At 44.3% G+C, this 15,874-nt stretch overlaps 1 long non-coding RNA gene across 1 annotated transcript; it reads left to right on the top strand.

The window, feature by feature from the left end:
- The first annotated feature begins 1,047 nt into the window (after positions 1 to 1,047).
- On the top strand, positions 1,048 to 3,888 carry LOC311440782. Its single transcript, XR_014695579.1, has 2 exons — positions 1,048 to 1,113; positions 2,657 to 3,888. It is a non-coding gene; the product is annotated as an uncharacterized lncRNA (long non-coding RNA).
- The last annotated feature ends 11,986 nt before the right edge of the window (positions 3,889 to 15,874 follow it).

Raw genomic sequence — 15,874 nt, 5'->3', positions numbered from 1 at the left:
GAAGAGCGGAGTGTTTGTTCTTTTAATCTCCGTGTAAGGGACATGAGTTGGGAACAAGCTGCTTTGGGGTAGGTTTGCTGCGCTCTTTATTCCACCACTCAGCCCTCCGCTTTTCTTTTCCTTTTCTTTTTTTTTTTTTCAGCCAGAGCCTGCACCCCCCCAAACAAAACAACCCCAAACAACTCCCCCCAAAACCTCGCTCAAACTCCTCCCCGCTCAAAAAAAAAAAAAAAAAAAAAAAAAAAAAAAAAAAAAGGAAAAACTAGGAAACACAGTGAATTAAAGGAGTCTTGACTTAAAAACGACCCATATGTTTGCAAATGCTTTCCAAATGATCCCTTTCTGAATCCGTGTGTTGTGCGCGGGGCGGCGGGCGGGGGGACACCCCGCTACAGATTGCGGCTCTGATCCCGGGGTTTTTTCCTGAGCTCGGGGGCTGTCTGTGACCCTTCTGCCAGGGGTCGGTGCACTCGCCCCGAGGGCGGCTGTCCCCACTGCTCTGGCACAACCGCCGGCCCCGCTCCCACACGTGGGGTCCCGGATCTAAACCGCTAATTGCACGGGTTCACAGATCCTCCAGCGCAGCGCCTCGCCGAAAACCGGCTCCTCGCCGGGCCCGCATCTCTTGGGGACCACACACAAGCACCGCACAGAGCCTTTGTGTGGCAGAAAAAAGGGGACGCATAATAGAAAGGGCGAGAAAGAGAAAAAGAGTTGGTAAACACATTGGCTGCGGTACCTAGAAACCACGGCAGTGCGACAGGTTCCCAAGAGAAGATCAAAAGTTGGCCTTTGGGATAAGCAACTGAGCAAACTCAAGTATGTTTCTATAATGAACTGCACAAAAGCAGCAGGAGGGGCACTGTGCTGGATTCAATGAGCTGCTCATAATGTGCTGATATGTATATTATATAGATATTCCTCTACCTGGCGCCTGCGTCCTGCCCAACATAGGTGTGTGCGTGGGCAAAGTACAGCACATAAATCTGCCATACACCCCATGCACCAGGCATTATGTAAATAGATGTGCACCGCAAAGATTTTTGCATGCATTTCTCTCCACAGGGAAGTGGAGCCAAAAATTCAGAGCTATACCATGAGAGCTCAGTGCGGGTAAGTATACAACTTTATGTTGTAGAGACGTGTGGGTTTATGGGCACTGGGTCTGTTTAAATAGTGCTGATGACACAAAATATGTGCATGTACATCACACATACTGAAAAAAAAAATAAATCTATGCCTTTAAGTGCCCACTTTACCTAGTCACATAGTTCTGTGTATATATTTCAGTTGCAGAGATGTACAATTGATTCTGGGTGCAGCGTGCACAGATGGCTGTGTGCATATTATCATTGTGTACGGGCTACTTTTACTTATCATAGAAAATATCACACTAACACTGCTAAAAAATATTGTATTTTTCACTCAAATATATATAGTGACAACTTTACTGAGAAGATAGGATGTGTTTTTGTATTACAAAACTTCAGAAGCCTGAAATATCATTAATAGTCATTTATCTGTCACCTGACATGACATCTGTCATGTCACTTAGCTTTCCATTAAGAAGAACAGGGAGCAGTTGTATTAAGTTATGTCCCAGCTATCTTCTTAAAAAGAAAAGCCCCCATTTGTTCCAGGAGCTAATATGCTAGTTTCCTTCACTGCTACTCACTGAGGCAGTAAGCATGGATGTGACAGCCAAATGGCTGATATAAATGCACATGGACATTTAAGGTCCAAAAGGAACATAATACAGTGTAATCCCAATTTAACATTATTTTAAAATAACAGGGAAACACTTGAACTCTCCCTACATAATCATACGAGTTTTGCCCTGGATACGATTACGTGTTTTTCAGGCATGGTTAGCCATATGTCTAAACTGAAATTAGACAAAAACAAACCAGGCAACTTAGTAGTGCCTCGTGCTGAGCTCAGCACTTTTTAAAAGGGACAATATTGAACTCATTCAACTGAAGTGTAGTCATAGCGATTGCTTCATTGAGAGAAATATGTTGTTAGAAAACTAAGTGGGCACAGGAGCTGAGAGTAGTCCATTGCTTTAGAAGGGGAGCACCTGATGTGACCTAATTATTTAGCCTGCAGTATAAGTTACAATCAGTTTGAATCCCATGCGGTAAATCTTTACCTTAATGAGAACTGGTTTCTTAAAAACATAGACAGTCTCCTCTCTACTAATTCATAGTCCTTCACTAAGAGTATGTCTCTCCTTAACAAAATAACCAGTATGAACTTGTAAAGAAATATGCCAGTGGGGACTGGGAAGGGTCAATCCATGAAAACTTGTGTGGGGAGTATCTGAGCTGGACAGGAAAGAAGAAAACCAGTGTAGAGCTGTTGGTAATAGCCTTTTTTTTTTTTTTTTTAGTTATTTTTTGTCATTGTCTGCAGGCTCTTTTGGGGGCTCACAGCTCAGCAGGCTGGTTTAGGGGGGCAGCATGTTAAAATGTGCTTTGCATTGCTGATGGCATCAGGCTTCTAATGGAGACCGTCGTAGGAATGAGTGCTTAAAGTCATCTCCAGTTTGACTCTCTCATCTTTCTGGAGGATCCACCTCACTTTTGAGTGACTCTAGAAGGAGTCTAACTAACTAGTTGATGCTAAGCAGTTTTCATATGTTCTGAATCCGCAGGTTCCCAGACCAATCATTTCAAGCCTTCAGAGGATGGACCACCTGCTCTCAGATGACTGTTGAAGTCATCTCAAAGTAGCTCCTAGGATCTTCACACTGTGGTCTGAGAACCACGGGGGAAAGATGACTCCTTCCCCAGAAGATGTGACCTTTTGCAGCTCTGCAGCAAAGGTTTCATGCTGCCTACCCAGAACTAAGCACACTCCTTGCTCTTGCTGGTCATCACCTTTCCTTTAACCACTCCTACAAGTGAGACAAGTTGAGCCAAATGCCAGCAGTGTGTGCAGTGGTACAAAGTCCTCATCAATAAGCAGCTTGGAAGCCACCTGCAGTCAAAGTGCTGTACCATGGCCTCAGCAGAAGCCACCTGAGAAGCACCTTGGCTTTTGGGGACCAACTTTACGATGCAAAGGACTTTGTCTGTGCCTCCCTGGCTGCACTGTTGGTTGGGTAGAGAGTGAGACTGATGCTTCTCTGGGTGATCTTTCCTGTGTGGGTTGCTGGGGTTTGTGTACCTTGCACCAGCTGTACAAGTGGGCTGGGAAGGAGCAGCTGGGGGAGCACAGGAACACCTTCAAGTCTCACAATTGCCATCAGGGATAAGGCTACTCTCATGCCAGCTTTGGAGCTGTCACATGCAGCACTGGTGTCTGTTTATTTACAAGAAAAGAGTCTTTCTGACACCACTATGTGCCTTTCCTTTGGCTGACGGCTGAAGAAAGTGATGGAGCTCAGGCTGCCAGGAAGCTTGGGAGGAATTTTAGGAATGTGTCAATTAGCTGGAGAGAGTGATTAGCAGTGATTCATAGGGGCTTAGTACCTCTTCCTCGCTGCTTTCTGGCCACATGACTCGACAGGTGAGTTTGCCCAACTTGTGCTCATTTTGGCCGTTCGAGCCCATTTTGCAGCTGATGACTTAAGAGGTGTCACTTCCCCAGCAGTAGCTGGGTGTGAGTTCAGCCTGGGTGTGAGCCGGGTGTGAGTTACAAGCTGAGAGGGAAGATGGAAGTTATTCCAAGTCAACATCCTCCAGAGTCTTTAAATACTCCAGTTCACCTCAGCCCCACCGAATATGGTCCCTTCGCTTGGCTATAGCTTTTCTGTCAGCCTCCCACACTCTGCATAAACCAAACTCCAGCCCTCTGTGTCCTTTAAATTATTTGCCTTTATTGTACAAGCTCCAAGAACAAAGCTAAAGAAAAACAATGAAAATAAACAAATTTTAAACACAACCACATTTCATGCCCATTCCTCAAGCCAAGCTCTTGTTATTCCAAAGAGCGGGGCCACAAGTATGAAGGACAAAAAGTGATAAACGAGTTCATCAGACAATCAGCAGATCATGGTTCTTGCTCAAGAAAAAGTAGCTCACAGTGCTCTTTTTAGGTCATAGATACCATGAGACTTCATTAATGACTCACAAAGTGTGCAGAGAGCTTTAAATGAAAACTATTTTCTTTGTGTGCAAAATAAACTGATATTAATGGCTGGAGCAGGAACAAGTTGGCAAGCTATAGGCAGACCACAGTGTGGTCAGCACGAATTACTGTCATTTGCTGGAATAATTGCAGTGGCAACTGTTGCTGTTGTTGCTAAGTGTTGTTTTTTTTTTATTTATTTATTTTTCTTTTTCTTTTTTTTTTTTTTCTTTTTTTTTTTCCCTGTGTGTCTTTGTGGTGCACACTATTTATGGCTGGATTCTGCCATTCCCGTGGATTCAAGGCTGCCCCCTCTGAGATCTGGATCATCCTGGCTCAGTCTATTCTTAAGGGTGGACAAAACTTAATTCCCCCCAGCTACACTCACTGCCTGAGGCAGGTGACTCCATTCACATCAGATTTTGCGGAGCGTAGGAAGAGATTATGGCTTATTCTCTTGCAATTTAGTGGCTGCACCCCCTAAGTTGGTGGGCAGGAGGGGGTGGACAGTTGTGCAATGTGCCCGGTGTCCTGACACGTGATGGAAGGATGCCCCATGCCATTTGGCAGGCACGTGGCTTGGAACTTGCGCAGAGCTGCTGGCTGTCTCCAGCGTCCTACTTTGGTCACATAGGACCTTGGTGTGGGGAGGATTCATGGCATCGTGCTGGGTGTTAGTGACTTCCCTGGGGGAGCAGAAATCAGAAGAGAAGGTCGAAAGCCTTCTTTCTCCTTTTACTTCTGTGTCCAAAGAAAAGTAACTAAATTGTACAGGAGCAAAAGCTGATCACCAGAACGGAGTCTTAACAGAAAGAATGGAAGAAACACACATCGCAAACCAAAGAAAGGATTAAAGAGACAAGAGCGTATTTTTTTTCCAGTCACTAGAAGCATTTTAAATATTGTGAACCAGAGAGCTGATTTATTAGCATCCAATTACCCTATGAGAGCAGAACAAAGAGCCGAAGCTGTGCCTGAAGGGAAGGTGATGCTTTCTAACACTGCTAGTCCCAAGCCCCCCCAGAGAAGTGTACCTGATAATTAAAATCAAAGAGGGCCAGGTGCAGCCTGGGCACAAAAGACAGAACAAAGAGGTGAACTGCTCCTTGAGTGAGAAAGTGCACATTTTCCTTGTTGCCTTTGACACAGCTTTATGCTCTCAAGTGATCTCTAACTTCTGATGTGCCAGGACTCTCCATCACACACTACAGGAATATGGGAGGTGCCACCTTTGAACTCTTCATGCTCATATTTAGGCTCACAATGACACCTCTCATGAATGGTGGATGCTGAGATCCCTTGTTTTATGTATCTCTGAACCTTTCCCAGTCAGGTTGCTCCCACTTTGTACTGGGGGTGCCAGATCAGAATGAGAACAAACCAGGACAGGTCTGAGCTGGGAGGTTCCCACTGCCTATCCTGCTTGTGAAAACACAAGGTCAGAAAGATTTGAACGGTCTCCGGGTTTTGGTGGCTGATCCAGACTCAAATCTTTGAGTCTTTTTTTTTTTTTTTTTTCCCTGTGTGTGAGAAATATGAAAACTGACAATATGTTCCACCTCAAAATAATTCAGATGAATGGGTATCTGAAAACTGCGTGAGGAAAGCACAGCTTCAAAATCTGAAAAGCAAGCATTATGACTGAATCTTTATTTTCCATTATTAGTCACAGAATAATGGATGATTTTGACTTTTCATCTCAATTAATGACCCCAAAAATACTAATATCCTGAAAAGTATTGCAGCACATAAACATCATATCCATCACAAGATAGATTAGAATGGAACAGATCAGAACTGTTCCTCCAGTATCGGAAATACCCTTCTCCATTCTCCCTAGAGGATCTGTGTTCAAAACACTGTCATTTTGCCTTCACATTTATTTCTGCATGAAAAATATCATCTGAAAACAAAGTAAAACAAGCTTTTGCTGCAAGTCAAGCTTTTGGACCCCAACTTATGCTGAGCCCTCCATTAGGAGCAAGGAGTGAAATGATTTCTCCATGCAGGAGATCACAGAGATCTGGCTGCAGCATCCTTCATGACGAATGAGTCTTTTTTGCTCCCTCTTCTTTCTCCTGCCTCCTCACCTACTTTTATCTGCATAAATATTAATACTACAACTCCTAATTAAATCCAGGAATATATTTACCTTCACAGATGAGATACTTAAGCAACACAAGAGGGGCCTCTTGTTTCCATGAAACTTTGCAGCCTGTAAAATGCAGTGGTTCTTCCCAGGGTTATTGCTGCTCAGTAAATAATGGGAAAAGATGAGGAATATTTCTGAAATAGGTCAAGTACACTCCAAACAGAAACATGCTAATAGGGAGAGATGTAAGAACAATGTCAAATGTCAATGATCACAAAGTAGCTCCCGAATATATATTTACTGAATGCAATGCTTCTCCGCCGAACAGAGTTGACATAATGACATGCTCTTAGTGGAAACTTTCCTGGTTATTTTATCAGAGGTGTTATTATTTTATTTATTTATTTATTTATTACAGACATGCAGCTAGAAAGTTCCTACTCTCAGAAGACAGACTCTTTGAAAAATAATAATACAATAGAGGCCTGGAAGAGGCTAACAATGCCTGTTTTTCTCAGCATGGGTTTTATAAAGCCATCAGCTTAGCTCCGTTTCTCTCCACACCCAGTGGAACAGTACAGCCTAACTGGTATCGACTAAACTATTGTTTGTGGGAACATCACATGGGCTGATGCCAAAGTCCAGATAAAACACCCCAACTGCAGCTTCATTGTCCACAAAAACTTATTTCCCTGTTATGAAAAAATCTAGACTGATTTGATATGAGATGTGATAAACCCATGCTGTCTGGTCCTTATCAACTGTGTATGTGCAGGCAGTTTGACTGATAAGCTGTTGTACTATTCATGCTGCAAACACTTGCAAAACCACTTCCAGGGTGGACACCAGTGGATCCATTTCAAACAGGACATGCTGAATGGGGTTTTGCAAAAATTTGTCTGGAGCCTGGCAAATCATTGCTCATGAGCTGGATGATGTGTGACGAAGCAAACCAGGAGGGCTGTTATTTCAGTAAGGCTGTGGGCAAAGTTCAACTTTTGTACTGTCCCTCCCTCTCTTCTATTCCACTGTTCCTGATTGATCAAAAACCGGTGTAACATGTCAAAGAGAAACGCTCAGCATCATGCTCAAATTAACAAGCCAGGGTGTCTTATGCAAGACACATGAGCTAAGCCTGTCCCACTGCTCACTACCAGGAAGGCCTCCACTGTGTTTATTTTCTGCTGCTGCTTCAAAACTGCCACATCCCACGAGACCAATGGGAAAAAGTATCATGGGATTTGTTTGCTTTGGATGCAGTTCAACTCAAAACCACAAAGATGGCTCCATAACCAACTTTTGATCAGAGCTGATCAAGTCCAGGGATAGGCAGACTTGGAGGGAGGTCTCTGAGAAAAGCATGGAGCAGCTCAGAGCCAGAGGAGAGTAGCAGCCAGAAAACTTGGGTCAGAAATCTAGAAAACATATTACATAAGAAATGGCTGAAAATGAGTGGGTTTGTTCAGCCTATAAAAGGCACACACTCGTAGTCCACAAACACATGAATGAGTAGAGGGAGGTTATAGAGCTTTGTGTCATCTATGGGAGAGGGAAAGCGGTCTTGTTTAGAGTTGCAGCAAGGGGGGGATGATGTTAGACATTACAGGGAAAACTGTTCAAAGGGAAGATAGGGAAGGGCTGGAAGAGGTTGCTGAGGGAAGCTGTGGTACCTCCGTCATTAAGGAGCGTCAAGAAGAGGATCAATATGCATATGCCAGGAATGGATTATGTCTGACCTTGTAGGCCCTGGATGAGGATAAATTGACACCCTTGCAAGGCCGCTTCCCATGCTGTCTTCTAGGAGTTGATACTTTGAGTACATGCAAAAATTTCCGGCCACGCTTCCTCAGATACACGCACAGTTCAGTCCCCTAACTGCTGCCTCTGATGTCTGGAGGAGGCCTCACCCAAAGTCTCATGAGAAAAGCACCAGGCAGTCCGGTCAGTGTGAGCTCCAACCCACCTCAATGCACTAAAGATGGCAGCATAAATTTATGTGAGGCTGAGCAAACTTCTTACCTTGGTGAATCAATTCTGGGATGCCTGGGGACCAGGACACAATATGGACCTGGCTCCATATCTGAACTGCCCCCAGGCCCAAGATATTTACATGCAAACTCTTGGTTGGGGCCTCCCTGCAACTTTCCCATGTCGGCAGTTATTGTGAGGCGCCACATGAGGGTTTCTTTTGTGTGTGTGTCAGGAAGCCTTTCAGGGATCCTTATTTTATCTAAATAAGGACAAAGAGCTTGTGCAGTGCCAGCGCTGCCCCACTGGAGTCAAAAGGCAGCTCTGCTCAAACGCCAGTGGCGTGAGGCCCGAAGATGTGCAGCTCCAGCGAGGACCCAGGAGGCGACAGCCTGTTCCTGCCAACCAACAACGTGGCTGTTTATCCAAAGGAACAGTGCTCTGTGTGAATGATGATAGGTTTATTTTGCAGTCAGCGTCACAAATTATGGCACTTTTCCATCTATTGTCCTATATGCTAAGTAAACATCATAAACCATTCTGTGCTATGGGCTTCTGAAAATCATAATGCAAGAGTCACCATCAAGGAAGAATGAGAGAGCAAACAAGGAAGCCAAACCATACACGTTAGCTTTGTTTTCCATATGGCGGAGTAGTGTATGACTTGGTTTCTCCTGTCATGTCTTTTATGGTGTTTTTTAAAGCTACTATGCTGTGTTATATGGCTCCATTCATAAAATTAAATTGTACAGGACAGGAAATCATTCCCTTTTTCATGATCGTATCATCTAAACCCATGCTGCAGGCGACAGGGAAAAATTACTAGTCCTGATGCATATTTAAGGAGTTTCTTCTGCTGCATGGATCCCACATCAATAAGAACCTCTGCACATGCAGCAAGGCAAAAACCCACGGGGTAGACTGAAAAGATTTTTGTGTGTGCGTGTGTGTGGTTTGGTTTAATTTAAAGATGTGCAGATAGAGTTTTCACTCAGCGCGCGGTACTGATTAGTGCAAGGCAGCAAACTTGCCTGGAGATCTTATGGCCCCAGAAATCAAGCTGTGGGCTGGTAGTGATTGGAAAGGTTTAGAGGGTGATGATTTGATAATTTCTTTAGTCCAGAAGCCTGCAGAGAACACACACATGCAAAGTCTGGTCTAGGGCTGCCCGATATCCCAACTGCCCTGAACACAGGTACTGAAGACTGGTCAGTATGGACATACTGACATGGGACAAACCTACCTAGGGGCATCTGCAGGCAGGCCCAGGCAATGGCACATATATTCCAGGCCTGTTTGGCCCATGGGCTCTGGAGGTGCTACAACCAACTATTTAAAACTAGATAAAATAGATCTTAAATGTGCAACAGCAGTTTGAAAATGAGGAGATGAAAGATAATGCCCATCCCTAGATAATAACCCAGTCCTATCCGAGTTTGCATTGATAAATGAGCAAGGCCTAGTTCCTTGTGGCTCTCAGTCACGTCAAACCCTCATGTTGCTCTACTTGCCTAGGATGTGCACAGCATACATGGATTTCAGACACCCCACCAGCATCCAGGCTGAAGCCACATGAACTCAAAATTCTTCCCAATGCAAAATTTTCCTTGGAAAGGAGAGACAGCACGTCCTATATTTTTTATTTTAAAATAAAAATCTCTTCATGTTTTTTCTTACCTGCTGATTCTATCTTTTGGCAAAATACACCACCAGATTGAAATACTGGCTTTTGGAAAAGGGTGGTAAATCATAAATGAATGTTGTTTTCAGCATCACAATAGGGCATTTGGAGGGTTCTGTATGCTTTCCATATCCATGACATGAACACAGCTGTGTACTCACATATGAAAAACAAGCTTTCAGAACTGAACCGCAGAGATCATTTATTGTTTGGAGTCCTTTCTCAAGAGAGCTCATTACATTTTATAAATTTAAAAAAAAAATTAAAAAAAAGGAAAAAGAAAAAAAAAAAGAAAAATAACAAATCCTTTATATTTCAGCTCTGCTCATTTAATATAACTATGACAGAATACCAAAAATCTGTGGAGCTTTAAGTATAGTATAATATATTACCTTTATAGTTTAAAACTATTTCTCTTATGGCGTAAGAATGCTCCAACTCTCTTCTACAAATGTGTACAGCAAATACAGACTCAATTTTATGTTGCTGTACACTGTGCATTGAATATTTCTATATGTGCACAGCTGGAAATATTAATTCTTGAGAGTCTACTTATGAGCAAATGTAGATTAAAGATCTGCTACACATAGTGTATATTTACAAACGCACATCTCTCCTTACCCTGCAAAATACACACAGTTTGATCTTCAATCATTCATCTACCTGGTATATCCCATTTCCTAAGCTCTTCACTTCTCCTGCCATTGACTATCACACCAGGCAGAGCATTCACGGTGCTGGGCTGCCCTGGCAGGGAAAGGTCCCAGTTCTCTGCTGCAAAGACATCTGACCTGGTTCTGCAAAAATCACAGGGCTCTTCACTCTTTAACCACCTCCCTGGACACAAGCACTCAAGCACTGTCTCTAAACCCTTTCCTCCCTGAGTGTCCACCAAAGCCTCTGTTATGCCATGGGTGTTTTGCTGCACTGTTCAGTGAAGGCATGAAAATCTGTGTAAGTTAATACAGTGATGCTGAAACCCTTCCCGCAGGGTTTGGGCTTGTCACCAGTTAACCCAGCTTTAAAACCTTACTTAGCTTAAAGTGAGCACGATTCAGCCCTGAAGTGGGGGGTGGGGGAAAGAGAAGGAAAGAGGGTAGACAGTATTTATCAAAAAATTGTGCTAGGGTGGGAAGTGGAGGGAAGGGAAGGGATGCCCAACTTCTTCCCTGGGCATGAGAAGTAAAAAGTACTGTGGAAAGTGAGCGAAGCTCCTTTGCATTCCTGCTGTGCCCATCTCCAGAGAGGAGAGCAAAGCACAGATGTAGGAGAAGCAGCCAAACCGCCCGGGAGATGGAAAACTCAGCCCCCTGTGCCCCCTCCCTCCCCTCCCTCCCCGCTTCTCTCCTCATCTATGTTGCTTGGGGGCTGAAAGGATTTTTTCCAGCAGTTTTTCACCCCTGTCCCTGCTGGAAGTCCCAGCCGGGTGCAGGGGCTGGATCCCCGTGGCTCTGACAGCTCCGTGCGTGGGCACTCCCGCAGCCAGGGTCCCTGCTCTCCAAAACCTAAGCACGACACTGACAGCCGGGTTTTAATCATGCAAGGGCTGATAACCATCAAACGCCGCTAATTTCCAACAAATTATCTAATCCAGATGCTTGCTGGATTTGAGTAAACACTGCACCCAACAGGATCATAAAACAAATAAGCACAAAGCGGTTTAGGGTTTCAGCTCTCGCCTCGCCTAGCCCAGTACCCTCAGATGGGGAAAAATGCAAATCAGGTGATCCTGCCCTTGTGTCTGAAACCAGATCGGTTCCTGGGGGGTCATGTGCAAGCCCCCCACATGGTGTGGGTGGGCTGCGGGGCGCTCAGGATAGCTGGTGACAGAGCAAGAGGGGTGAAGCCAACACTGCTGCAGGCAGAAACAGCAACTGAGGCTGGGAGCACAGCAGCCAGGAGGCATTTGTGGTGTGAGCGAGCAGAGGGGATTTGCAAAAACCTCGTCAGGACCGTGATTCAGCCCTGGCTCTCCCCCTGGCACATGGGGAGGTGGGACACCGCCAGCATCGCCCTGGTGGAGGAGAGCATCTCCGGCTGCTGGCTTTGCATGTACAGGCAGCTGCCCACAATCTGCCTGCCCGATGCCATTTGGCTCGCTGGCATCAAGCTGCCTCAGAAACCTCCCCAGCTGGCTTTCCAATGCAGGAAGGTATTTAAAATCCATGTGTTTGGAGAGCTGTGCACACACATGTGAACAGAGGAGCATGTTTTAGGCAGCGGGAAGCAGTTTGGGAAATGGTTAATAGTTTTTTTCCTGGCTTGAGACAAGAGACAGATCTTGTCTATTGCAGAAGAACATTTAAGCTTCAGTTTTGCAAGGGCAAAACTGTGACCTGGAGACAGACAAATGTGCATGTACACACACACACACATGAAGCAGAGAGATTTTTCCCTTCCTCAGGACCAGACTATTCTCTTGACTGATTCTCCTGTAGGATCACAGGCAAGACAGCCCTCAAAAGGAAGGACGCATTTTCTATAGCCATATAATATTTTGTGAGGTACACATGACTAAATGCCCTTTCTGCAGTGTGTAGGCAGGGTACATGGTGTGTATATACATATATAAAAATGTGCACTACGTATGGTCTCGGACAGACGCTGTATGAACACACATGAAATAACCATGCTCTGCCAAGTCTGGGGTCTTATTTAAGTAAAGGATTTATTTTACAAATTTCCTTACACATAAACATGCGCACACACAAACACACACACACTGGAAACATATGGGATGGAAAACATTCTTTTGCATAAATCTGCAATACTGGATTTAAAGACAATTACCCAGAGGTTATGTAAGCTTTGAAAAAGGAGGAAAAAAAAAAAAAAAAGAAAAACGTAGTAAGTCTGAGCCGGCCTTCTGGTGAAGAAGGGGAAATGGCACCTCCCCACTCACAGCGTATTGTCTATTCTGTTTCAAATTGGGAAAAAAAATGTTTTCCCAATTCCATAAACAACAGCCATCCTTCTTTCAGCAATTCATGGTGGTCCTAGTTCACAAATGTTCATAAAAAAAAATAAATAGCCCCAAATATTCAGCTTCCCAACCTTTTTTTTTCTTTCCTTTTTTTTTTTTTTTTTTTTTTTTTTGCCATATGAAGAAATAAACCAGCAGTGTTGCCTGTTCCCAAGAATTTTCCATCTTCCCCCTTCGCAGCTAAAGCTGATCTCTCCTTGCTGCTTCCCTCCCCTCTGCTCCCCCTCCAGCTCCTTGTATGTATAATCTCCTGCTCCCCTCCAAGTGTGTTATTTGGTTTTGGAATTATATCTATTTACCCGGAGTGGAAGTTGCACAACGGATGTGTTTATGCGAGAAAATTATATCACTGACAAACGCTGATTGGCATGTGGACATTGCAAGAGAAAACTACAGAGGACATTTTCATCAGCTTGGAATAACACAATGATTGTGTTTTCAGCAGAGCTAATGGATCACATACCCCTGCTCACTCTGATAGCTGTTTACACAAAGGACGGCTTCCCAGATGCAGCCAAAAGAAAAAAAAGAAGAAAAAAAAAAAAAAAAAAAAGCTTGGAATAAGAAAACCCATCCCAGCAAACACAGTAATAACAGCAATAATGGGTGATTGGGCATAATCCTCCAAAGGAGGAGGATGGGGCTCTCATTTGCACCAAGATCCCTTCACAGAGGGAAAGGGGCATTGAAGAGGGTGCAAAGGATGTGGTGCATGCAGGGCTGGGGGGGACGACCCCTCTCCCCAGCTCATGAGTGCCCCTGGTCCCACCTGGCTTCGGCTGGGCTTCAGGAGGCTTCCTCCAGCTGGGGACTTCAGTGAGGTTGGTGCTTGGGGCAGGGAACTTATTTTCTTGTCTTTCAGCAAAGAGAAAGTTGAATTTTTAACGTGGAAAGACAATGATACCGACCATCTGGTCAGTCTCCTCTCTTGAAAATACTCTCCCCATCTTGAAACAAAAATAAGGGAGAGAAGTGTACATGGGCACAGGAATCAGAGTCCCCTCCAAACCCGAAAGCCTCCTCCCTTCTCATCATGCACTTGGCCTTCTCTGGAACTCACCTATTTATCATGCAAATATGTATATCAGGAACAAAGCTCCCAGCCCAGGGAAGAGATGTTGTACACATTTCCACCACTGAGTCACCAGGGTATGCCAGATGAGATCAACAGAGAGAAATACTCATTTTTTTCAAACGTTGTTTGGAGACCAGATCTACAACATCCATTTTACCTATCCCCATATTCTCCCTTCTTTCTTTTTCTTTTTTATTATTATTATTTTTTAAAGGTACCGTTCATCTAAAGATCAAACAAATGATGTCTCCTTGGAATCCAGACTGCTCATCTACCGCATGCTCCCAATTTCACATCTATTCCTGCCTTTGAGAAATCCAAATCTGCCACATGGTGTCCAGCGAAACCTGCCCGATTTTGCTCTTTATTGCTTTTTGCATGCCTTGGTGTTTAAAGAAGACCCGTCTTTTGAACAGCAGCTCACAATCTGATAATATTTCTCTTTGAAAAGTCAACATACTATCCTTGTTTCGAATTCAATTATACAGCAGGCTTTCTCTCCGTGGTATGCAAGCACTGTATTTAGGTTATATTAAATTATGTTTTAATAACATCCACTGGCTTTTTTTATCCACCTCAGTCTTTAAAAGTCTTAGTCCCTCCAAAGGAGGGGGGGAAGCAGTTTATTAATGCATCACTTCAGAATTGTTTTTTAATTGGAAACATTTTGCAGAGAAAAGACCATTAATAAAATTCGATTCCAAATCAAACTTCTCTGTGTATGTTATTTTTACTCTGCAGTCAAACGCTTTTATTAGATTTAAAACTTTCACTGTTCTTTTTTATCTCTAGCTGTATAATGTTCTACAATAAAAAATAAAAAAAAATAAAAAAATAAAGGTCCTAGCGACTCCGAAGTCTGGCAAAATAATATACTTTTTTGGATGTCTGTGTATGTTGCCAATTAGTTTTGCTGTAAATACAGACCTCCATCCATCATCAGTCTCTGGGTGGCTATAAGAGATCTAATTTGTTTCAGATGCCTTGTGCTTTCCGAGCTATTCACCAACTCTGCTGACCTGCTGCGAAGACCAAAAGCTGCAGAAGGATGACTGACAAGGGAAACTGGAGCAAGACCTATCTGCTCAGGGCCTGATCCTGCCTCCCAAACGAGGAAGGAAGCGAGCTCCCCCCCTCCAGCCCCCTCCTTTTCTCTCTCTCCTCTTTTCAGAAGCTCGCAGCTTTGGAGAGGAGCGCAAAGGCGTAGGACCCGCGTTAGGGAGGCTATGACAGGGTAATGGAAAACTCTCCTCCTCGATCCCTTCTCCCACCTCCCCTCTCCTCCTTTTACAAGCCGTGCTTCAAACCTCCCGTTCCCCAGGAATTTTACGAATGCCTGAGCTCAGCCAAAATAAACTCGTAAAGAAAAAGTTTCAAAAAAAGGTCACAGACCCATACGGCAAGTGCGAACCGGCAAATATCAAACCTTGGTCCAAGCAGCATGGGGAGGGAGCCCTAGGGCCATATGCAGCCCGGCCACATGCTGTTTGTCAACCCAAAAAGGATTCGATTCCTCGGTTCCCGCGCCCAGGCCCTGCCAGCTTTGTGTCCCTCCCCGTGGGCATCCCGTTGGCCCCAAGAAGGCACCCATGGAGGGATCAGCACCTCCAAAAAGGCACAAAGTGGGGACAACTTTTCCTCCTGGGACTTTCGTGCTGGGGAGGACCAGATCAGAGCTGCAGGCTTGGGGGCTCATAGCAAACAGCCAAAAATGTCCCTCAAAATTGTTTTTCCACAGATAATTGGGATTCCCATTAAATGCATTGTTTGTGCATGTGTGCAGAACGTGTCTTCTTTTCTGCAGAAATAATCCCGACTTGTTTAGGGGCAATTAAAAAATAAAAATAATTTAAAAGAAAGAAAAAAAAAGAGAGAGGAAAAAAAAATTGCCAGACTGAAAAATGTGACCCTCATACCAGAGAGGCTCAGATCTGTGGTCCCCAAAGGGTAGGGCCTGGGTGGGAGCATCCCCAGCCCTCCTGATGTGGTCATGTAGGAGGC

The sequence above is a fragment of the Aythya ferina genome (assembly GCF_964211825.1).
Source record: "Aythya ferina genome assembly, chromosome: 8".
Classification (NCBI taxonomy): domain Eukaryota; kingdom Metazoa; phylum Chordata; class Aves; order Anseriformes; family Anatidae; genus Aythya; species Aythya ferina.
Note: the sequence above shows the minus strand (reverse complement) of the source record. Positions and strands in the feature narration are given on the sequence as shown.